The following is a 23,150-nucleotide window of genomic DNA, read 5'->3' on the forward strand; positions in this document are numbered from 1 at the left end:
TGAGCCCCACACCCACCTCTGTGCTGTCAGCACGGAGCCTGCTTGGGATCCTCTGTCCCCCTTCTCTCTGCCCCTCCTCTGCTCGCACCCTCACATGCATGCTCTCTCTCTCTCTCTCTCTCAAAATTAAAAACATTAAAAAAATAAAGGTACAAATGTCCAGTTATGAAATAAATAAGTCATGGGGATATAATGTATAACATGGTAGCTATAGTTAATAAGACCATATTGTACATTTGAAAGTTGCTAAGAGAACAGATCTGAGGAGTTCTCATCACAAGAAAACAGAATTTGTAACTGTGTGAGAATAGATGCTGACTACACCTATTGTGGTGATCATTTTGTAATATATTCAAATATTGCACCATTGTGTTATACACCTGAAACTAATATAATATTACATGTCAAGTATATGTTCTCAAGAAAAATAAACACAAAATTTCTTACTCTCTTTTGACAGTAATGGAGAGCTATGGAAACTTAGATACTCTTTCCAAATAAGTCTCACAATAAGGCAAAAAAAAAAAAAAAAAAAAAAGAGAGAGAGAGAGAAAAAAAAACATTTCACCCATTAGTAGTGAACTAAAATACCAAAAATCCCTCTTAAAAATGTTGTAGGACATACCCAAAGAACGCCCCCAATTCTACATCTGCCCCAACCCACTCCTGGGACTCTAAACCCGTTCTTCTCATAGTGTAGACCCCAACCAGGGGCATCAACATCATCTGGGAACATGTTAAAAATGCATATTTTCAGGCCTCACACCTCACCGGTTGAATCAGAAATTCTGGGAGGTGGGGCCCAGCAATCTGTTTTTAACAAGCCCTCCAGAAACATCTGGTGCAGGCTGGTTTCCAGAACCACGACTCCAGAATCACATACTCCTGTTGAAGATTCAACTCAGCGGTTAGTAGTGTCCCCCATAGTAGATGCTAGCCATGCCTTGCCCAGGCATCCCCGGGGCTCTGTCACCCTCACCATGCTGTCTGGCCTGAGATGCAAAGGTTCAGCCCCATCGCACCAAGGGGGACTCACTCTATGGAGCAGTTCCAGTTTCCAGAGCTGCCTGGAGGAGTGAGCTTGAAGCCAGCCTCCAGTCAAGACCCATCCCTGGTTGGGTTTCCGCTTGTCCTATCTGTCTCCCCCCACTGCCCTTCTCCTAAGAATACTTCCGCAATGAATCACTTGCTCAAGAAGGCCCCTGCTTCTTGGGAACCCTACCTGTGATAGAAGGGGCGACACGGGAGCGCTTGGGCAATTGGGAGGGAGCTGGTTGGCTATGGTTTCAGGAATCCACAAAAGTAAAGGAGGCACTGAAGAAGAATTCTACTCCTCTGCACAGAGGCTATGGTGATACTGATGACAGCAAGACTGCCTTTCTCCAGAGTAACAAAATGCCTTTGTTATGATTATTAATTTTGTCCTAAATCTCTGAATCTGAACCTTCCATCAAACTTCCTGCCTGGTGACTATCGAGGTCCTCGAGGCCGCGGGCAAGTTCCTTTTCCAGAATACTGTGCTGCCCCACCCCCCTCCTCTGCTCTTCATATCTGAAAATATTGTGACTAAAGGCAGGTGTTCTTTGGTGGCTGAAATTGACCCTTTGTCACCCCCAGGCTGGGTGAGTGTCCTCCTTGGTCTCTGTGGTCTCCTTTGCTTCCCTAAAGCAACACTTGCCATACCCAATGGCCACGTCATTGTCCATTTATTGCTTCATAAGCCCGAGAAGACTCAAGAACTCTGAACATAGTGCAGGCTAACATGGCCTGCTCCCTTGTTGTCTCAAAAAGGAAGGTACTTACAAAATGTTTGTTGGGAGATAAAAATGAGAGAGTAAATGAATGATTCATGTTACCAGAGTGCATAATTTTTATGTGGATGCAAATTTGTTTTCACTCGTACAATGTCCCTTTGCTTTTTTAATTTGTTTGCTCTCTTGCCTCCACGGATGGCAAAGACTATGTCTTCTAGTCCCCTTTCATCCCTGCAAAGACAATAGAACTAGTGTTTGATTGAATACTCAATTTTGAATACTTAATCAGTCAACATGTATTCAAGTACAAACTATTTTAAGGATACTTTAAAGACAGAGATTTAAAAATAAATGAAACACAGCAGTCTTCAAGAAGCTCACGGCAGTCTGATTATTTGTTCTCAAAGAGAGTCTTGTTGAATGCAAAACTAAGTTTGGTTTAATATTTGTTCTGTTTAATATTTGTTTTCGGTGGCTCAGTTGGTTAAGCATCTGACTCTTGATTTCAGCTTAAGTCATGATGTCACGGTTCATGAGTTCCAGCCCCACGTGGGACTCTTCACTGACAGTGTTGAGCCTGCTTGGGATTCTCTCACTCCCTCTCTCTCTCTCTCTCTCTCTGCCCCTCCCCCACTTTCTCTCCCTCTCTCTCTCTCTCAAAATAAGTAAATAAACTTGAAAATATATATATATTTGTTTTGTTATACTTTGTTATCCTTTTCATGGAAATACATTCACAAATCATCAAAAAGTTTCTTCTCCAGACCACATGACCCCATTTTGTCAGCAAAATGGTGGGTATACCAATCCCGCTCTGGCTGTCAGCACGATCAGTATACGCTACCGCTTGGCTCAATCATGGGGATTGAGAGGCAAGGTTGCAGGTTCAAGTCCTACCGAATGTACTTGTAGGGGAGTCAGGGTCCCTATGGCAGGACATGTTTGAATCTGAATCCAAGTCATAGAGGTGGGCAGCCTCACTTTAAAGCATGCACCTTTAAAGTTCTGGCACTCGGTCCCCCGCTCCGTGCTTTGAAATGAAATCAAAGCTTGCTTTGGTCTTGACTTTAGCTTTGGTCTAATAATGGTCTGATAGGTATGTCTATGGCAGCCTTTTTGATTTAACTTTTCCCCTTTAATGACAAGAACACAAAGTCTTTGAGTTTCCTGGCCTCTGTGAGGTGAGTCATGTGTTTTTACAGATACAGAAATTGACGGAGGAATGACTTACATAAGGCAGAAGAGCAACTCCAAGAATACGGTGAATCCTGTGCCACGAGACTGCCCAGAATTACTGGGCCCGCTGCCCGCCTTCTTGCCCCTACACTGTACCAGGCATAAACATTAGCAGAGGAAAACAACGGTGGCCCATTGAGGGGGGAAGAGATAGGCCCCGGTTGCATTTCTGTTCTCCCCATTTGGGGTGAAGAACTACAGTTAATGGGGCTCTTCCTTTTTGCCTGCTCATGTCCCAGTTGGCCTCTGGAAGCCAGCCAGCACTCGTTCTACAGCAAATGTGTGGTGGGTTCTGGGCAAAACAAAATTATAATAAAAACAGAAAAGGCGAACCATGACATTGGCTCTAATTGCCCCCGAGGGTCTTCTTCTCTAAGCTACAAGGTATGCAATCTTATATTTTCCTACTAGGAATGGAGACATTTTACTTGTCAGCCATACAAATTCTCCCACTTTCTTGGGTATAACGGGTGTTAACAAAAGCATCCGTCATAATCTGAACATCAATTTGAAGTAGATACCACTGGGTCTTTTGTACGGTCTCCTTTAATCCTCATGACAACAAATATTTATTGAGCAACTCCCATGTGCCAGACACTGCGTTGAAGACAAAAGATACAAAAAATAAATTGGGTCCAGTCCGGCTCTCCAGAATTGTATAGTCTAGGGTGGAAGATATAATCAAGATCAATATTATAATACAGTATTATAAGAGCAAAGTGGTGAGCCTAGGTTGCTCTGGGAACACATAGGAGGAGACCCTAAACCAGTGTTGGATGTCTTCTTGGAGGAAGTGGTTTCTAAGCACTATTTGATGGAAATTATTATCTCCAGGGATGCCTGGAGCCAGTCGTGGAGTGTCCTATTCTTGGTTTTGGCTCAATCATGATCTCAATGTTCATGGGTCCGAGCCCAGTGTTGGGCTCTGTGCTTTTGACATGGGGCTCCTTGGGATTCTTTCTCCCTCTCTCTGCCCCTCCCCAGCTTCTGTTCTCTCTCTTTCACTCTCAAGAAAAAAAAAAAAAAACAGAAAACAAAAAATTATATATAAAAAAAGAAAAATTATTATTTCCAGAATTATCTTTCAGCCTAATAGAGTTTAGGGAAGACAGAATACTGGCCCCCAAAGATGCCCACATCCTAATCCCCAGAACCTGTGAATAGGTTACCTTATATTGCAGAAGAGCCTTTGCTGATGTGATTAAGCAAAAAATCTTGAGATGGGGAGATTATCTTGAGCTATCTGGGTGGGCCCAATGAAATCACATGTAATCCCCTCTGAGAGGAAGCAAGAAGGTCAAAGCCAATAGTGGGAGATGTAGAAGCCGGAGGTTGGAGCGGTGGCAGGAAGGGGCCATGGAATGTGGGCAGCTTCTAGAAGCTGGAAAAAAACCAAACAAACAAGAAAATGGGTTCCCCTCCAGAGTTGCCTGAAGGAACCCACCTGCCAACACTTGTTTTTAATCTGCAAGACTCATTTTGGACTTGTTCTTGGGGCTCCTGGGTGACTTGTGAGTTGAGCTTCTGATTCTTGATTCCCGCTCAGGTCATGATCTCACAGTTGTGAGATGGAGTCCCACGTTGGCCTCCAAGCTGGGCATGGAGCTTGCTTAGGATTCTTTCTCCCTCTCCTTCTGCCCCTCCCTGCTACTTGTACTGTCTCTTTCAAAAGAAAGGAAGGAAGGAAGGAAGGAAGGAAGGAAGGAAGGAAGGAAGGAAGGAAAAGAAAGAAATGGACTTTTCTAAAACTGTAATAGAATAAATCTGTGTTATTTTAAGCCGCTAGGTTTGTGGCAATTTATTACAGCAGGAATAGGCAATTTGCCCAATGTCACAAACTAGATAGGATGAAGCCATTTTTAAAACCGAGAGTGGTATCCATAATATCTCAATAAAACTGGGGGGGTAGGAACCCCCCAAAACCCAAGAGTGAATACTCCAAAGCATGGGCAGTCCTTCCAGAAAGCTTATGTCACCTTTTAAGAAATTCCTTGGCTATTTGCTCAACATGTTTTGAGGAGCTAGTCTACCAGGCTCCTTCCCTGCTCTCTTGCCTAAGGCACAACGTACACTTCTAGAGACAGCAAAAGTTATCAGATGCTAACATGCTAGAATGCTAGATCATCCATGGGCCAATGAGTTGTTTCTTGAGGAGCGTGGTGGAAAGAGAGCTGGATTTAAAGCTAAGAGACTAAATCTCCAGTCTTGGTGCCCTTAATCACTAGCTCCAAGGCTTGAACAAACCTTTCACATTTCTGGGCCACATATGCAAAACAAGGGCTTGAGCAGAATGGTTTTTGATGTTCCTTTAGTCTTAACATCCTACAATGCCTCAAGACCACCGATATGCCCTATCCATCGTCTCCTGCACACACGCCCTGAAGCCATTAAGCCCCCAATGGGAGTTCAGTCATAGTAACTTGGATGTCAGTTCATTTATTATTTAACCAAGGAAAAGGAAAGAAACTTCTCCTCTTCCCAAGGGGCCAGTGTTAGCAGAGATCGTCTTAAATTCCCTGAGTTTCAAAACTCTGCAGAGCAAGCTGAAAGATTACTTAGCAGCTAGCAAAGTTGAAGGGAATGATCTTAGTGTGTAAGTTCTGTCAACGTGTATAAAGTATTACTTGAATAGTTCCAGATGAACAATAGTTGTAGCTAATTCTGGAAATGGCCGTATTCCATGCCATCCAGTGCCGGAGCCTGAAAGAAGAGCTTGAAATAAGATCTGGATCTTTGGCAAATGATCTTAGAGGCCCCAGTAACACTGCAGTCAAGGCCGTCTCAGATTATGTGTTCAACCTAAACACCAATTTGCTGACACAGAGTGATCCTGAGGCTTTATCTATGCTGGGGAGATACCCTGTGGGTTTCAAGCAACCTAATGATAATACCTGCCATGCCACAGCTTTGCATCTTCGAAGCATGGAAGCCACAGCACAAATTTCCCTCTACCTTTCTGGGCTGGTCCTACGTACAATTCTGTGCATGCTGTTCCTTGACATTTCTCTGCTTTCTGCGCTGTGGATGTCCTGAAACACTCAGGAAAACATACCGACCAACCAACAATTAATAAACCATCGCGTGGCCTTCAAGTACTTTCCTTTCTTGACCTCCCTATCCAGCACTTAACACCCTTGTCATTCTCTTCTAGAACATGTTTCCACCCGATTCTGTGGTGCTTTCTTCTATCCAGTCCTCTCCTCAGTGGCTCCTGCTTAGTCTCTACCTCTGGCCCCTCTTCTTCCTTCTGCCTGTCCACTCTCAGTCTCCCATGTCCATTCTCGGTTCGCAACCCTTCCCTCTGAAGGTCATCTCCCTTGATAACCTCATCCCATCCCACTGTATGATTCGCATCCTGATGTGTAGCACCCTGAGGTCTCAGAGAGGTCACAGCCCTCTCTCAGACCTCAGTTGCCACGTACTGGATTCACACCAGGATGAATCCCACCCCTGCCCCGCAGAACAGCTGTGTGAATGTGGACTAGTGACTTGAGCTTCAGCTTCCTTATCTATACAATGGGGAGAATTGAATGCACCTCATGACATTGTAAAAAGCATTAAAGAAGTTAGTTTTGCAAAATGATTGGCACATGGTAATCACTTGATCTGTGTTCTCTGTAACTTTTATTCGAATGATTGAGCGTTTTAACTTGCATACTCTATTAGCACACTTCTGTTTTTGCAACAACAGCACAACCCCTCTAATGATTCCTATTTCTCTTAGTGGTATCACCTGCCTTCCCATGTTCTAGACTCCAGACTCTGAGGTCAACTTTGAGCCTCTTTTCTCTTTTGCCCCTATATCTAATGAATCACCAAGCCCCACCCCTCAGTTCAAATCTGGCCCTTCCTCTCCATATCTATCCCTAATAGCCTGATTTGCATTGATTATTGTCTGGTTCCCTAACCAATCTTTCTCGCTCTCATGTTTTTCTTACTGCCAACCCATCCTAGACCTGTGGAAATGTTCATCTTGGCACCTAGCTGTAATTACACACTTCACTGGTCCCAAACAAACTTCCACTGACTCACGCATCTTGCTCAATACAAGGCAATTCCTCAAAGTAACATTCAGGTTCCTACACGGTAGGGTTGAGGCTTGGCTCAGACTGTGTGAGGGGGTGGGGAGAGGGCGGCCCTCCGGATGGCATGATAACGCGTCAGCTCAGGGTGGGAGAAAATGTGAGTCACCTGCTTGTTCTCAGTAAGCAGCAGAGAGTATATAAAGAGAATGGGTAACTCCGTGCTAAATAGCAAAAAATACCAAAAGTCACACGGGCATGAATAACATTCAATCACAATTTATCAAGCATTTTCTAAAGTGCCAGATCCTATGGCTGGGTGTTGGGGATGTGGTGAACGTAAGTGATACAGTCTTTGCTCTCAAGGATTTAAGATCAGAGAGACAGACGGGTAAGTCGACGGCCATTGGAACACAGTGTGAACCCCACTGAGCTCTTTGGTGGGAATACAGAAGGATGTCACCCGTGCATGTGGGGGTTGGCGGGGTGGGGGAACCGTCTTAGGAGGAAATGACATCTTAGTTGAGACAGAGGCATGAAGACTCAGTCAGCCAGGTGAGGGTAAAGGGACAGGGTGGGGAGGGGGTGTTTCACGGTGAGGGGTTCCCCTGGGCCCACCGAGACACAGACAGACCCTGCTGCTGTAGGGCTGAGGCTTCACTGGGGGCAGAGGTAAGGGGTGTTGAGAGATAAGGGGTAAGCAGAGAGTGAACTAGGAAGAACTGTCTTCACCATCATAAAAGGGTTGGAGTTTATCCTGGCGGTGAAGGGGAGCTTCTGATCAGGGAAGCGTCTCATCAGACTTTCTTTATTCTCAGAAGCCGAGAAAAGAGCCAGGAGTTTAGTTGGGAAGAGGCTCCGTACATCAATAATTAGAACTCAAAGAATTTCAGATTAATTTCAGTGGTTCTGTTTCAGCAACGATTTCAACTTCAAGACGTTTCATTGGACTCGGTTCTTTACCTCTGACCCTTGCGGTTCATAAGTAACAAAAGTAGTCATCAACTGATTTATGTGCTGTTGTCTAAATAAATGTTTATTAGGGTCATAATTATGGGCTGTCAGGGTCAGAAAGGACCTGCTTGAAAATAAAAGCACGGGTGGACAGAATGGTGGATCCTTCTTTTTTTTTTTCTGGGTGACTGCCTTAATTTAGCTCTGCCTGGCCTCTGTGGCTAACCCCGAGGCGGAGGCATAATGCCTAGAGGGGGACATTGAGGAGGCCTGTAGGCCCGGCCCGGCCTGACACCCCCCTTCTCAGGGAAATGAGGCTATGGTGAGCTCTCCACAATGAACCCAAAGCAGCTTCACTTGGCAAGAGTTGGGAATGAGCGGGAGGGGTCAGGCGTCCCCAAAGAAGGGAACCCAGGCCCCATTATGTAAATAGATACCACCCCCTTTAGCCCAATTTTGAAAGACAGAGATACAATCACCCCTCCAGGTCCAGACTCAAAGGCTGCCTTAATAGAATCTGGCCCTATGCGGTATATGTCATTAGGAAAAAAAATCTATCTTGATGGCTTAGTCATTACAGAAGCGACAGTAGCATAATGCAACAGCCCTGGGAAAGGTTATTAGTCACAGAGTGGAGATGACTTAGATTTGATTACTTCCCACGGGGAAGGTTGAAGAAATGGCTCCCTCAAACCCCAAGTATTTTTTTTTAGGTTACTGGAAATTTCAATGTCACCATTATCCTACAATAACTGGTGTTACCTGTTATTTGTATAACACTGAGATTTTATATATTATAGCTATGATTATCCCCATTTTAGATATGAGGAGCCAGAGGCCCCTCAACAGAGAGGTTAAGTAACTTGCTCAGTGTTGCACAGCAGATAAGTGATGGTTCCAGAGTGAACCCAGCAAATTTCTGACAAGAGCTTGCACTATAAAATATTACTCGCCCATGAAATATCACTGTTGTATGGATGAAATTTTAGAAAGAGAGATAGTTTATTCACTTATTAGATTGGCAAAGACTGGGAGGCTGAACGATGTCCAAGGTGAGGAGGGCTTGGGGAAAAGTGTGCTCGGCTACCCCGTGTAGACAAAGTGTTGGGTATCCATTCTTCCTTTCCAAGCAGGAGTCAGAGGTGTTCAGGTAGCCACCCGTCTCCAGCTCTAGAATGGAATCTGAGTATGTAAGGCCACTGCTTTCACACTATAACATGAACTTTGTTTGGCCAGTCATAGCCCGTGTCTTTCCAAAACATGAAATCGAGTAAAAATACTATTATACTTTTCATCTGGAGTACTGGTTTATGCGAGAAAAAGAAATATCTTTATTATTTAAGCTAATCTGTGTTGGGATTGTTGTTCCTTCACAGCTGAAAGCTCCTGGGTGACTCACTAAAAGTGTGAACTTTTAAAAGTGTGCAATACTTCTGGAGGGCAATCTGACTATATGTGTCAAAATCCAACTAAACATACTCAGTAATATCACTTCTAGGAATATATCTCAAAGAAGGAAACGGCTGTATGGGCAGGGTAAAAGGATGTTCATGCAATCAATATTTTTAAGAGTAAAAAAGAAAGAAACGACCTAAATAATCAGCAAGAAAGATTATACATAAACTATGTTGTATTCCAGAGTCTATGCAACAAAACACTATGCAATCAGCAACATGATGGGATTTAGAAAGCAGTGAATTGTTCACATCCTGTCTCAGCATAAAAGACATGAACAGGAAATTAGTCAAGCCATTGAGTTTCAATGAAAAGTTAAGATGTGTGTGTTTTTCGCAACCACTGATGCATAATTGATAGAGTCAAAGATCATCACTAGATGCTAAAACCATTGGGTAAAAGGTTGTAGGAGGAGGTTGTCACTTGGTCTCCAAGGATCTCCCTTGAGGTTCTTTATTGATTACAATGGGGGAAGTCACCACCATATTGAAGAGATCTGGCAGATGCTACTTAACCAAGTGATGAGACTTTGTAATCCCAACAGAGACAAACGGACCCCACGATGTGATGCGCTGTAAAGTACCGACCCCACTTAGGTCATATTCTTGTCAGAAAGATTTAACCAGAATCTAGTCAATCTACACAAGTTCAGATTATAGGCCATTCTACAAGACAATGGGCTTTGACTCTTAAAAAACTCTGTCACAAAAGAAAAAAATAAGGCAGGAAAGAATATTCTGGAACACCACCGTCCAATAGAAATACGAGAGCCATACATGCAATTTAAAAAATTTACATTGCCACATTAAAAATAAAAGAAACAGGTAAAATTAATCTTAGTCATTTAAAATGGTAATTATTAATTAATAAGTTCAACAAATAATTTTAATTTTATATTTTTAGTCCAATATATTCAATGTATTAACACTTCAATATGCAATCAGTATACAGGATTACCAGTGAGATAGCTTGCGTTAGTTTGTGTGTGTGTTGAGTCTTTAGTACAATGTACATTTCAAGCCACATGTCAAGCGCTCAATAGCCACATGGCCAGGGGCTTCCATATTGGATGGCTCAGTTCTAGATTACAGAGGATTAAAGAGATGTAATAACCAGATGAAATGTGGGAACCTGTTTTGGAACAACAACAAAAATAGCTCTAAGGGAGATTGTGGGGGTAACCGGGGCAATTTATAGACTGCATGTGGTATAGACTGTATTTTTAATATTAGTATATATACATTAAAGTCCTTGAGTAATAACGATGCTCAGTTGTGTAGGAGAATAGTGTCATGCTTAGGAGGTATATGCTAAATTGCTTGGGTGTAAGGTCTGATGTCTGTAACTTACTTTCAAATGGCTTCACAAATCACAGATAGACCATAAATAGACAGCAAGCAGACAGAGATACAGAGAGTGAGCAAGTGTTAATAATTGGTGAATCCGGGGAAAGGATGGTCAGATGTTTGTTGTAATGCTTTTTTTCAACTTTTTGAAGGTTTGAAAGGTCTGAGAGAAAATACAGATTCTAATCATGATGACGATGATCCTACGTAGGCTTTATAGTCTACGGTGTATTTTCACATATATTGTTAATTGGATCCTTTCAGAAGTCTGTGCAGGTAGATACAGATGGTATATTTTATCTTTGTTTTATAGTCAATGAAAACATTTCTTCACGTGCCAGGCACAGTACATACATTTGCTCTTCTAATTTCTGCAGGAGCTCCCAGAGACAGGCTGAGTCTCTCCCCTTCACCAGAGCTCACCCCTGAGGCTCTGGGAGGACAGAGGACAGTCAAGATAGCCAAACAAGAAAGTCCCAGCCTGACCTGACCTCCTTTCTCTCTTCACTTCCTGTTTGTAAGCCCTCTTGGACGGATGCAGAAATGGAAGCCCAGAGACGTTAGCAAACTTGTACAAAGTCACACAGCTACTAAGGGGCAAAGCCAGAATTCAAGCCAGACTTCAGTCTCCCATTCCGGGGCTCTTTTTTCACAGCACCCAAGCCACCTGTGGATCGGCCCTCCTGCCTGAACCTACACTCTGAAGGAGGTTCAGGCTCTGACGGTGACTCACATGAGAAGAAGTCTTGGCTCAAGGGCCCTCAGCACAGGAAGTTAATCGAGCTATTGAAGTTGAGCCAAGGAAAGGCCCATAAGCTCAGAGAGCGCCTCGCCAGAGAGAAGAAGCTTTATCAAAACAAAAGCACAGCCACATCAACTAAATCATCTGACGCCCTGATTAAGAAGCATGAGTGGCCACCCCATGTGATCTGTGATGTGATCTGTGCGCTCCAGCCCCGGAGACAAGATCGGGCACAGATTTCTGCCTTCGGGGTAGGAGGATGGTATTCAGGCAGGATTACATTTGTGGGGCTGGGGAACGGTGAGGTGATGTGGGAGGGAGGGATGGGGCCTTTCAGGCCTCCAGTCTCACAGCTATGCTGCATCTTTTTTTAAAGCAAATATAACTCGGTTTTCAGTGAACTTCAAATGAAATCTAAATTTTTAATGGAAATTAAAATTTTTCATTTAGTTTTAATTATTTGATTAAAAAACCGTGTGCGTTACTGAAAGTCTTAGGCTGGAGAACAACGAAGTCATGTGTCAAAATACTCAAATAAGGAGAAAATAGCAACCATAACAGGAATCTAAGGGAACGGTGAGTTTTGCATCAGAACAGACTCAATGCAGTGAGGACTTCTAAAGAGGGCTTGATAGACTCCTTCCTTCAAGGACCACCCCCTCTTCTCCCTTTGATGAGGGGATTCCAGCAGGGATCCACCAGGTAGCTGTAAAGCAAAGAAGGTCATCTATGGAGGGTTGACCTTGAACCCCAAAGCACTTCTTGAACTGCTAGAAGGGGCTGCCCGGCTGTTCTGGAGATCTCAGGGTCCCGGTATACTGGGGGCAGCCAACCGCTCAGCTCTGGGGAAAAACGTGCACATGGGAGCAGCTGGGCATGCGCCCCAAGCCCCTCCCTCTGACTGTGGCAAGACCTGTGTTTAGGGGTTACACCTGCCTCTTTTCAAATAGCTTCTCAGTTGAAGATTCTGCAGCGACTGTCAATCTAGACCCTGAATCCAGGAATGTTCATAGTTAGTGCTGAGCGCGCATGACGGGACAGAGATTTAATCAGGGACCCGGTTTAGGGTGATGTTGGCAGTGGCGGTGAAGCCTGACGGTAGACACCAAACCCTTAGCAGAGTGGTCCTGGAGGAGAGAGTCCGGGTAAGCAGCCAAGATCCACCATTCAGACAGCCCGCGTGGGCCTGACTGGTGAGTGAATTCTGCAGAACTCTGTCTGCATCCTGAACTGGTCAGGCCTGCCTGTGACCTTCATCCAGGCCTGTCTGGAAGGGACCGGGACAGAAGAGTGGCAAAGCCAGTGGTGAAGGACTGTCCGGAAGCTCTCCCACGTGCTCTCTCTGGACTGGCCAACCAGCACGTCTTCTCCGTCGTTCAGCTCGAATCCCCCCCAGGCTTTTGGTGGTGGTGTTTAATCTGAGTCGTTACCTTGCTGAGCACTAGGACACATAGGACTTATGCAGCCAAGAGCTGACACAAAGGGGGTCCCTACATGGGGTCTTGGTGATCCTGTAGCCCAGAAGGGCTCGCTCTCCCCCTGAGACCCCATACCCCCTGAGTCCCGAGGTGCTCAATCAGCTCCCAGAACTGGGAGAACCTTATGTGCCTGTCTCAGAGCCGAGTCCTCTGAGCTGGAGGTATTGAGAGCAAGGAAAGCCAGAGGGGCCTCAGCCAGTCAACCCGTAGACTTGATGTTGGCCAGCTCATCTTGTGACTTCCGGTATCAAAGATTTCTCCCGCTGAAAGGAAGGGCTGGAGCTTCCATGGCTCAGAGGCACTCAGTGGAATGCTCTGTTCTATTTTAGTGACACAATGGTCACATTATCCTTAAAACGAAGAAAATGCACTTGGGGCGTAATAATACTGCTTCCCTCGCGTTCTGTCCCGTTCTTCCTTCCTGCCCTTCACCGCACCCTCCCCTACTCTTTGCTCTATTTTTATTGATGTGAAATTTATAGAACAAACAATGAACCGTTTTTAAAGCATATGACTCAGTGGCATTTCGTGCATCAGTGTTGTGCAACCATCACCTCCGTCTAGTTTCAAAACTTTTTCATCACCCCAGAACATCCCTGAAGGCATGAAGTGGCCTCTGTGGCTTCCCCTCCCTGTCAAGGCATGGCAGGAACCACTCATCTGCTTTCTGTCTCTAGGGATGTGCCTCCTCTGGACATTTCATATAAACGGAAACGTGCAATATGTAACTTCTTGTGTCTCGTATCTGTCACTTCATGTTATGCTTTTGAAGATCATCCAAGTTGTAGCAAATAACAGTACTTCATTCTTTTTAAAAAATATTTATTTATTTTGAGGGGGGAGGGGCAGAGACAGAGGGAGAGAGAGAGAATCTCAAACAGGCTCCGTGCTCAGCATGGAGCCCAACGAGGGGCTTGATCCCACAACCGTGAGGTCGTGAGCTGAGCTGAAATCAAGAGTCGGATGCTTAGCCCACTGAGCCATCCAGACACCCCCAGTACTTCATTCTTTATGACCAAAGAGTATTCCACTTTGTGGGTGTAGCAGAACTCAGGCAGTCATCCGTTGATGGGCATTTGGGTCGTTTCCACCTTTTGGCTACTATGATTAATGCTGCTACAAACATTCATGCACACATTTCTGGGTAGATGTATGCTTGCATTGCTCTAGGGCCATATGGTAACTCTGTGTTTAGCATTTTAATCAATTGCAAAACTGTTTTCCAAAGCTGCTGCATCATTGGGCACGTCCACCAGTACAGTGGGAGGGTCCCTCGCCCTCTTATCCAGTGAAACAAAACAAAACCAGCAAAACAATCTGCTTATCCTAAAACACGGCGGCTGCCAAGGGCCTCTCCAGAACCAAGTGCGTTTCCTAACAATGATTCACAAAGCAGCTCTGGTAAAAGGTGAGCCTAAAACGAACACACCCAGCTGGTCCACAAGCTGCCCGCAAAGGCGGAAGAAGCTGGTCTGTCCGCCGCTTCAGGGGAAGAGACTCTACTGAAGTTGTTCTGCTCCTGTGCAACCCCCACCCCCCACTACGGTCAGCTGCTCTTTGCCCCCATTCGAACGGGTCCATCAGCAGGTCAGCTTGGCCAGCCCCCCACTGAGCATGGACCGCGTGCCTCCCCAGCTGGTGGGAAGACGCGTGGAAGAGGAAAGAGGTCAGGTGCAATTCAAGGAGCATGCTGCGATGTGGACAAGCCTGGAGCAGCATGAAAAGGGGTGGCATTTTAGAGCTGGAAAGGACTTTGTGATCTCAACTCCAAGTCAGGCACGAGGTCAAAGTTGAAGAAACGAAGGTCACTCCGGTTCAGGGAAGCCAAGGCAAGAAATCGGGTCCTGCTACGTCTGTGTTCCCAGGCTCGTCCTATAAGTCTCACCTGGGGAGCTGGTAAAATGCAGATCCCCTGGCCAGGCCAACCAGACCTGACTATCGGGGGACAGAGGCTGTGCTTTTAGTGGGTCTGATCAGGAAACTTGGGGAAGATGCCACTCATTGTGAAGAAAATGATAAAGCTGATTTAGCAGCAGCAAAGTTGCCTAGTTCTTGATTTCATTGCTGATATCCCCTTGCATTGGAGTGAAAATATGAAGTCATCATGTTTGTATGCTGTGTGGTTTCTGTTAGTCTGCCTCAGGTTCTGATGGTCCCATGATTTAGATAGTCCCAGCCTATGGGACGCACACCTGTGTGCACGCACACGCACGCACAGAATGGATGGCGAGTTGCCCATCTCCTTTAAGCCAGATTATAGCAACTAACCCCACTGTTCTGCACCTCACTTTTAAAAAGGAAAAAAAAAAGAGGGTTCCTGGATGGCTCAGGTGGTCAAATGTCTGACTTTGGCTCAGGTCATGATCTTACAGTTCACGACTTCAAGCCCCGTGTTGGGCTCTGTGCTGACAACTCGGAGCCTGGAGCCTCCCTCTCTCTCTGCCCCTCTCCAACTTGCACTCAGTCTGTATCTCAAAAATAAATAAAACATCAAAAAATATTTTAAAGACTCTGTAGTGGATATTTTTAAAATCCTGATTTCACAGATAAAGAAACTGAGATTCTGTGAGTCTCAGATACTTGCTCAAAGTCATGAATCTAGTCACTCACTGGCTGTTATGGGTTGAACTGTGTCCCCCTTAAAAGATTATATTGGTGTCCTAACCCCCCAGTACCACACAGTGTGACCTTATTTGGAGACAGGCTTTTTCCAGAAGCAGTTGAATTGAAATAAAATCATTAGGGTGGACCCTAATCTAACATGACTGGTGGTCCTTATAAAAAAGAGGAATTTGGATCCAGACGTGGACACGGGAAGACCACCATGTGAAGACGGAGGCAGAAATTGGGAAGATGCTTCTACAAGCCAAGGATTGCCAAAGATGGCTGGCAAACAGCAAGAAGCTACGGGAGAGACATAGAACAGACTCTCTCCCGCCAGCCCTCCTAAGGGACCACCCTGCCAAGAATCGATTTCAGACTTCGGAGCCTCAGAGCTGTGACACAGTACATTTCTGTGGTTTAAAGCCACACAGTGTGGGACTTTGCACGGCAGCCCTACACTGGCGGAACTGAGAGGCAAACCTGGGCCTGTCCACAGCTAATTAAAGTGCACCCATCACTGCACTGCGACGACTTCAAAGAGCCCAGAGTGTAATGGGGGAAAGAAGTGAGCAGATGAGCACCTGACTGTTCCACACAGCTCTGCCCAAAGATCATGAGAGCACAGCGTAGGGAGTGGCTGGGAATGGTTAGAGGTGGTTTCAAGCGGGTGGTGCCTGGACGTGGCCTGTGTACTCAAGTTGTTTCCAAGGTCATGGTCTAAACACAGTACAGCAAGCATAGATCTCAAGACACACACAGATACGCACACCCGTGCGCATACACACACACACACACACACACACACACACACTAATACACACATGAACAGTACCATGGACAGCGGAAAGAGAAGCCCCAAAAGGCAAATACACTTAGTCCAAGCCCCATTCTAGCTCTTGGACAAGTCACATAGTCTCCCAGGTCCTTAGTTACTCCTGTAAAGTGGGGATAATAAATAGTAAACCTACCAACCCCAGAGCGTGGTAATGGACCAGACGTCCATTTATGGTCCATTTATACGGTTCATATGTGGGAAAGGGTGGCTTGCCTTTAGGTAGCGGTTTCCAAACTTGGTTCAGTCCGGCGAGTTGTTGAAATCTACAGATTCCAGGGGCGCCTGGATGGCGCAGTCGGTTGAGCGTCCGACTTCAGCCAGGTCACGATCTCGCGGTCCGTGGGTTCGAGCCCCGCGTCAGGCTCTGGGCTGACGGCTCGGAGCCTGGAGCCTGTTTCCGATTCTGTGTCTCCCTCTCTCTCTGCCCCTCCCCCGTTCATGCTCTGTCTCTCTCTGTCCCAAAAATAAATTAAAAAAAAAAAAAACAAAAAAACAAAAAAAAACGTTGAAATCTACAGATTCCAGGTTGCCTCTCCCAGAGCCTCTGATTCAGTGGCCTGAGGTGCTGCCACGGAGTGCATGGGGAAACACACTCTCCAAGGGACTGTCACGGGCTGCCAGGGAGAAGGTTCTAGATAATTGCCGAACACCCAGGCAAATGTGCTGTTGTGGATCGTGGGTTCAGGGAGCTCACGTGTACTGGCACAACCAGACACATACTTTGTCAGGCCCAGGGAAAAATGAAAATTCAGGGGCTCCTTGCTCAAAAATTGAGGATTGTAAGACAGCAACACCAGAGCATTCAACTCAGCACAGATTCTTCTGAGTGCAGTTCCTGTGCTGAGTTAGAGCAGAAGCTGCTGGAGGCCTCAGTGCTGATGCCCGCATTGGGGGAGAAACAGCTCAGAGGATGCCCACTAAAGCCAGTCTGATGCGGAGTCTTTCGCTTTATTGGCTAAAAGCACCTTGGGATTTTGGAGATGGTGTAGCATGGTCCAGACAAGTCAGCCTAAAAGACAAAGCCAAGGACCCTCAAGGCTCATGTCCAACGATCCAATTACAGGGCCTCCCCCATGTCAAATTCTGCAGCCAGTCCCACGGGTTTCCATTCTGCTATAATTCAGACAGACACACAAGTACAGTAGCAATTGTGCAAATAGTCCCGAGCGGGCAGGGTGCTGCTCACCACATTCATTACTTTTGTCACGTTTCCAACATACTCTTGGTGCCAGAGATCACGGGCCCCTGACTATTCCAAAGGGTCTATTTCCTTTCTGTCGCGTGCAGCAATGCTGACAGGTGAGCACAAGAATGGCAACTCGGTAATTGGATTCACACTCTGATGTTGTAACAACTCCTGCCTGAGAACAGGTCACGGGGAAAACACATTCTTCCACTGAACTCAAATAACCTAAGCAATTTGTTATCCCTTCTCCTTCCGGAGGGGGGAAAAAAAGATGATATAAAGGTTGAATGCATATGTGCATGTATGTATGAATGTATGTATGTATGAAAAGGTGTATGAATGCATGTGCATGTCTGTATACGTGTGTGTGCACGTGTGTAGGTATATGTGTATGTGCAATATATGTATATGTGTGTATATATATATATATACGCATATGTGTATACGTATTTAGGTACATTGTATCCATAAAACTAACAAGAGTTATGGTGACTATGAAGGCAACTTTAGTCAGTCAATATTTATTTGGGGGGAAAATAATGTATTAGAGAGGCTATCAACTCAGTTCGGAGAAAACTATCACCTCGTATGGGGAAAGCTGGTTTCCTCCATGTCTGCTTATGATGCGGGACTTAAATCACCTCTGTACGGACCTCAACCTCCCTTTCCCTCCCCTGCCTCCCCCCCTGCATATTTGCCAAGTCACAAGGTTCATAAAGCATATTTCTCCCTCATGCAAAGAAATAGGGACGGGCGTCTGGGTGGCTCTGTGGGTTAAGCATCTGACTCCGCTCAGCTATGATCTCACAGTTAGCAAGTTCGAGCCCTGCATGTGGGTCTGTGCTGACAGCTCAGCACCTGGAGCCTGCTTTGGATTCTGTGTCTCCTTCTGTCTCTGCCCCTTCCCGGCTCGTTCTCTGTCTACTTTCTGCATGAGGCTGATGATGCCTGATTCAGAGGAACCAGATATTGAGACAAATAGCTCAAGAGCGTGAAAGACACTTGTAGGTCTTTCCTTGTGTTAAATAGAGGGTTGCCTGACATAGAGCCACACCAAGGCCTCACACAGATATAGAGTCAGTAGTATCTCAGGCTGTTTACTATTTTACTTTACCAACATGTCAAAGATGCATCCTGAAAAAGTATGAGGAAACCGTATGCCCATTTATTTTACTTCATGTCAACCGGCCATCATTGGGTTTGGTCCTTGTGTCGTCTAGGGGTACCAACCCTTCAGCAAGAAAGAGAGACTGAAGTTCTGGCCATTTTAGGAGAAAATAACTCATTTTTTGGAGAAGCCTCGAAAACCAAAACCTACTAAATCATGGTCGGTATCACCGCATGTCTAACATGAAAATAGAATAAGAGAGAAAGCAAGACAAAATATTAAGATCCATTAAACGCAACTGCTGGTTTTTTCCTGAAAATCAGACTGGCTGTTTTAATTTCCCTCTCTGACTCTGAACTCAACAAAGGCAGGGCTGTTCCCATGTTTCTGAAGTGCAGGCTGTTGCTTGCAAGATGGACCCTGACGTCTCCAAGCTTGCATTCGACACAGGTAACGTTCAGAGGGTGGAAGAATGAATTAACAGTGGCATGAAGAGAAAGCTTGGGGACTGGGGAGAGTGGTGACCGCCCGACACTGAGAACATCCGTCATGCCACCGAGGTGCGTACTTTACGATGGTTACAATGGTAGTTTTTATCTTTCATGTATTTTATCATAATAAAACAATTAATTAACGGGTGCCTACCAGGCACTGATTCAGAAATGGAAATGGAGAATAAAAAGCTCGAGGCTTCCCAAGTCCATTTTCATAGGAGCCCCATACCATAGTTCATAGGTACCCAAATGTTATACTCAAAAGCACGTCCACTCAAGGGGCGCCTGGGTGGCTCAGTCAGTTAAGCATCCAACTCTTGGCTTCTGCTCAGGTCATGATCTCATGGTTTGTGAGTTCAAGCCCTGAACTGGGGCTCTGTGCTGACGGCTCAGGGCCTGCTTGGGATTCTCTCTCCCTCTCTCTCTGCCCCTCCTCCACTCAAGCTCTATCTTTCTGTCTCAAATAAGTAAATAAAAATTTTTTTTAAAAGGCACGTCCACCCAAGAACATATCCCACATACATTGTGGCAAGCCCATAAGGCTAGTGTCACATTAGAAGAAAAAAATAAATAATGGTGACTAGACATTATCCAAAGGAAATACTCTAAACCAGAAAAGGGGTTCGCAGAGATCGGCAAACTAGGGCCCTCTTGTCAAGTTCAGCCCCATGCCTGTTTTTATGTGGTCTGTGAACTAAGAATGGTTTGCATATTTACAAATAGTTGAGAAAAAAACAAGAGAAGAAAACCATTTCGTGACTGGTAGAAATGAAATGAAATTGAAATTTCAGTTTTCCCAAATAAACTTTTACTGGAAGAGGTCCATTCGTTTAGGTACAGTCCCTGGTGCTTTAGAACTATAAATCTAATAGCTGTGATGTAGATATGGTCTACAAGGCAGAAAATATTTCTTATGTGGCTCTTTAAGAAGAAGGTTGCCAACCCTTGCTCTGGAGGGTGGACAGGACTTTCAGATGAGGGTAGATCGTCCTGGAGCCTTGATAAAGTCAGCGTGCAGAGAGAGGTTCATCAAAGAGAGAGAGTCCAGTCCAGCGCCTCAGAGGGTCCCGCTCTGCTGAGCTGCAAGGCCGGAGGCACAGCAATGCCAGAGAGCACGGGGGATGTCCTGGGACCTAGGCTGCTGTGCGTAACAACACTCCCACCTTCCGTGTGCTTTAACATACCCTCACCCCAGAATCTGCTTCCTGCTTTTTCTCCTTTCAAAGCTTCTGCGTGTGCTCATGATATGTAGATATTTTAGGTGTGCCAATGTTAGTAGAGGAGGGATGGGGGTGGGGCGCCTGGGTGGCTCAGTTGGTTAAGCATCCGACTGAGGTCATGATCTCACTGTTCCTGGGATCGAGCTCCGCGTCGGGCTCTGAGCTGACCGCATGGAGCCTGCTTGGGATTCTCTCTCTCACTCTCTCTCTGTCCCTACCCTGCTTGTGCTCTCTCTCTCTCTCTCAATAAATAAACTTAAAAAAAAAGACAGAAGGGGAGGGATGGAAGCATTGCTGAAGGACCTAACGGATGCCTGATATTTAAATGTTGGCTCTTCAATTCTTCTCTAAAACTCTCCCATAAGGTAGGCATTATTAACCCCATTTTATAAATGTTACTAGCTACATTTCCTTTCTTTTTCTGAGTGATTGCCATAGTCCCTGGCCTTCTTCCATAACCTTTACACACATTAAATCATTTAATCCTCAGGACAACTCTATAAGTAGGTACAATTATTACTCTCATTTTACAATTGAGATCGTTGAGGCCGAGGTATATTCAGTAAGTTGCTCAAAAACAAAACACAGAGCCAGGATTTGAACCCAGGTGCTCAGCTAGACTGTCTTCCACCGCAAGCAGCAGAGAAGTTCTGGATCTCGCTCAAGGAAACACAGGTGGTAACGGCAGAGCGGCATTTCAGACCAAACTTACCCTGCTTCCACTTGTGTGTTCCCCACACTGTTCCTTACCTGATCTTCCTCGTAGGCTCTGGTTCTGGGACATGGGCCACCAGAAAATGTCCATTAGTCAAGAAACCACTAGATCTCTCAATGTCTTCTGATACCCAGCATCGAGGACAGCTGTCTTTGTCTCCTTCTCTAAGAAGAATTTGATTGGCGGTAAAGTGAAAAGCTGTTCTCTTTGTGATGAAACTGACCTTCGGGATCCGAGTTGGAAAAGTGGCTTTTCGGCTCGCTCTTTTCAGAACTGAGATGGATTTGCTGGAGGAGAAAAAGGAGAATATCAACTCAGCTACCATTGTATATAAGGGAATGACTAAGAAGATGAAATTCTTTCCTGATAGATTTAGTTGATCTAGAGAGAGAGAGAGAGAAGTTCTTTTGACTCTACACTGGCTAGGGAGGCTGGGGAATCTCTGAGGGAAATTTTCCATGTGTAATGATATATTCGTAATAATCTGTGATTCAGGTAGCTCGTTCTAAAAAAAAAGGCGTTCACAGTAAACGGCGTAAGGGAGTCCGCAACGGACTCAGAGTGTGCCAGGGACATGAGCTCAACACTCCGTGTTCATGCGACTCCTCTCTGCCTAAAATGCATTGCAGCTTGTCAGCAGCTACTTGGAAGAACAAAATACTTTGAGACGATTTGGAAGGCCAGATTCAGGACACCAAAGAGCAAAAGGAACCTTTGTTTCTTGTTTCTTTAAGCGTAAGGGTTCTGACTCAGCAGGTTTAAGGAAAGACTGGACCCCAGGTGGCAGGAAAGATACCAACCCCTCTCTCTCCTCCTTCACCAACTGTGCTTGCTCCCCACAGCTTTGCTCCCAGCGGGAGCCTGCAGTGTAGACTGGAGATGCCCCAGTGACCTTGCTTTGGAGAGTGAGGGAAAGGATGAATCAGAGGCATTTTGCAGGTGCATGAATTCTACTGCACCAATGCAAACAGGAATGTACTATCACGCTGGCGAGAATGTTCTTGCGAACAGCATCCTGGGAGACCCTGCAGTTTGCCTTTTTTTTTTTTTTTTTTTTTTTAATTTTTTTTTTTCAACGTTTTTTATTTATTTTTGGGACAGAGAGAGACAGAGCATGAACGGGGGAGGGGCAGAGAGAGAGGGAGACACAGAAGCGGAAACAGGCTCCAGGCTCCGAGCCATCAGCCCAGAGCCGGACGCGGGGCTCGAACTCACGGACCGCGAGATCGTGACCTGGCTGAAGTCGGACGCTTAACCGACCGCGCCACCCAGGCGCCCCACAGTTTGCATTTCTAAAGGGAAAAAAAAAAATCTCAGAAGCCAATAGGTGGTGGGTGTGTGCTCTTCTGTCTGTAAGAGTTGGCATTCATTTTAGCTGGCCGCACGGCAAAAAGATGTAACAGCCACCTTTGGTTTTAAGCTTTAATCAATTTCCCTCAACGCTTGGTTCTATTTTGCAAACCCTTACAGAGCAGCTGCTTTGAGCCCGGCCCTGTGCCAGCCTCTGGGAGAACAAGATCAATTAGGCACAGCCCCTGACCACAAGGAGTGCAAAGTCTAGCACCTTCTGCAGACCTCTGAGAAGTCAATCCCAAGGGCCGCGCTTGGGATTGTTGACTTGTGCTTTTGAGGGCAGAAACGCATCTGGTGGGGGCTCACAGATGCATGTCCCCACTCCTCCCAGGGGGCCCTCCTGTCCTCCTGTCCACCACTCAGAGGGTGGAGCAGATCTGAGGGTTCTGTAGTCCCACCCACAAAGAGCTGCTTCACTTTCGTCCCGGTGAAACTCTGGGCCCTCCTGTCATTACTGCCACGCTGCCTCTGAGAAGTACAGATTTCAAAACAGGGCTCATAATTCCTGCCAAAGCTATCGTGCCGACGTCAGGCATCTACACTGGCCTGGGCTGAAGGTTGAGTGCCCTGCCGTTAAAAGGAAAATCAGAGGTGGGAACTCAGCCGCCACCTAGAAGGAGGGGACACACGCCTGCTCACGGTCCCGGG

General features: G+C 45.8%; 1 protein-coding gene across 1 annotated transcript in view; it reads right to left on the reverse strand.

Moving 5' to 3' along the window:
- LYST (lysosomal trafficking regulator) overlaps positions 1–23,150 on the reverse strand; it is a 250,417-nt gene that overhangs the window by 211,306 nt on the left and 15,961 nt on the right. The window contains exon 2 of the mRNA XM_058696217.1: positions 21,185–21,436. The gene's annotated coding sequence lies outside the window, so the exon portion shown is untranslated. The remainder of the gene's footprint in view (positions 1–21,184; positions 21,437–23,150) is intronic.

This window comes from Neofelis nebulosa, chromosome 13 (genome assembly GCF_028018385.1).
Source record: "Neofelis nebulosa isolate mNeoNeb1 chromosome 13, mNeoNeb1.pri, whole genome shotgun sequence".
In the NCBI taxonomy this organism is placed as follows: domain Eukaryota; kingdom Metazoa; phylum Chordata; class Mammalia; order Carnivora; family Felidae; genus Neofelis; species Neofelis nebulosa.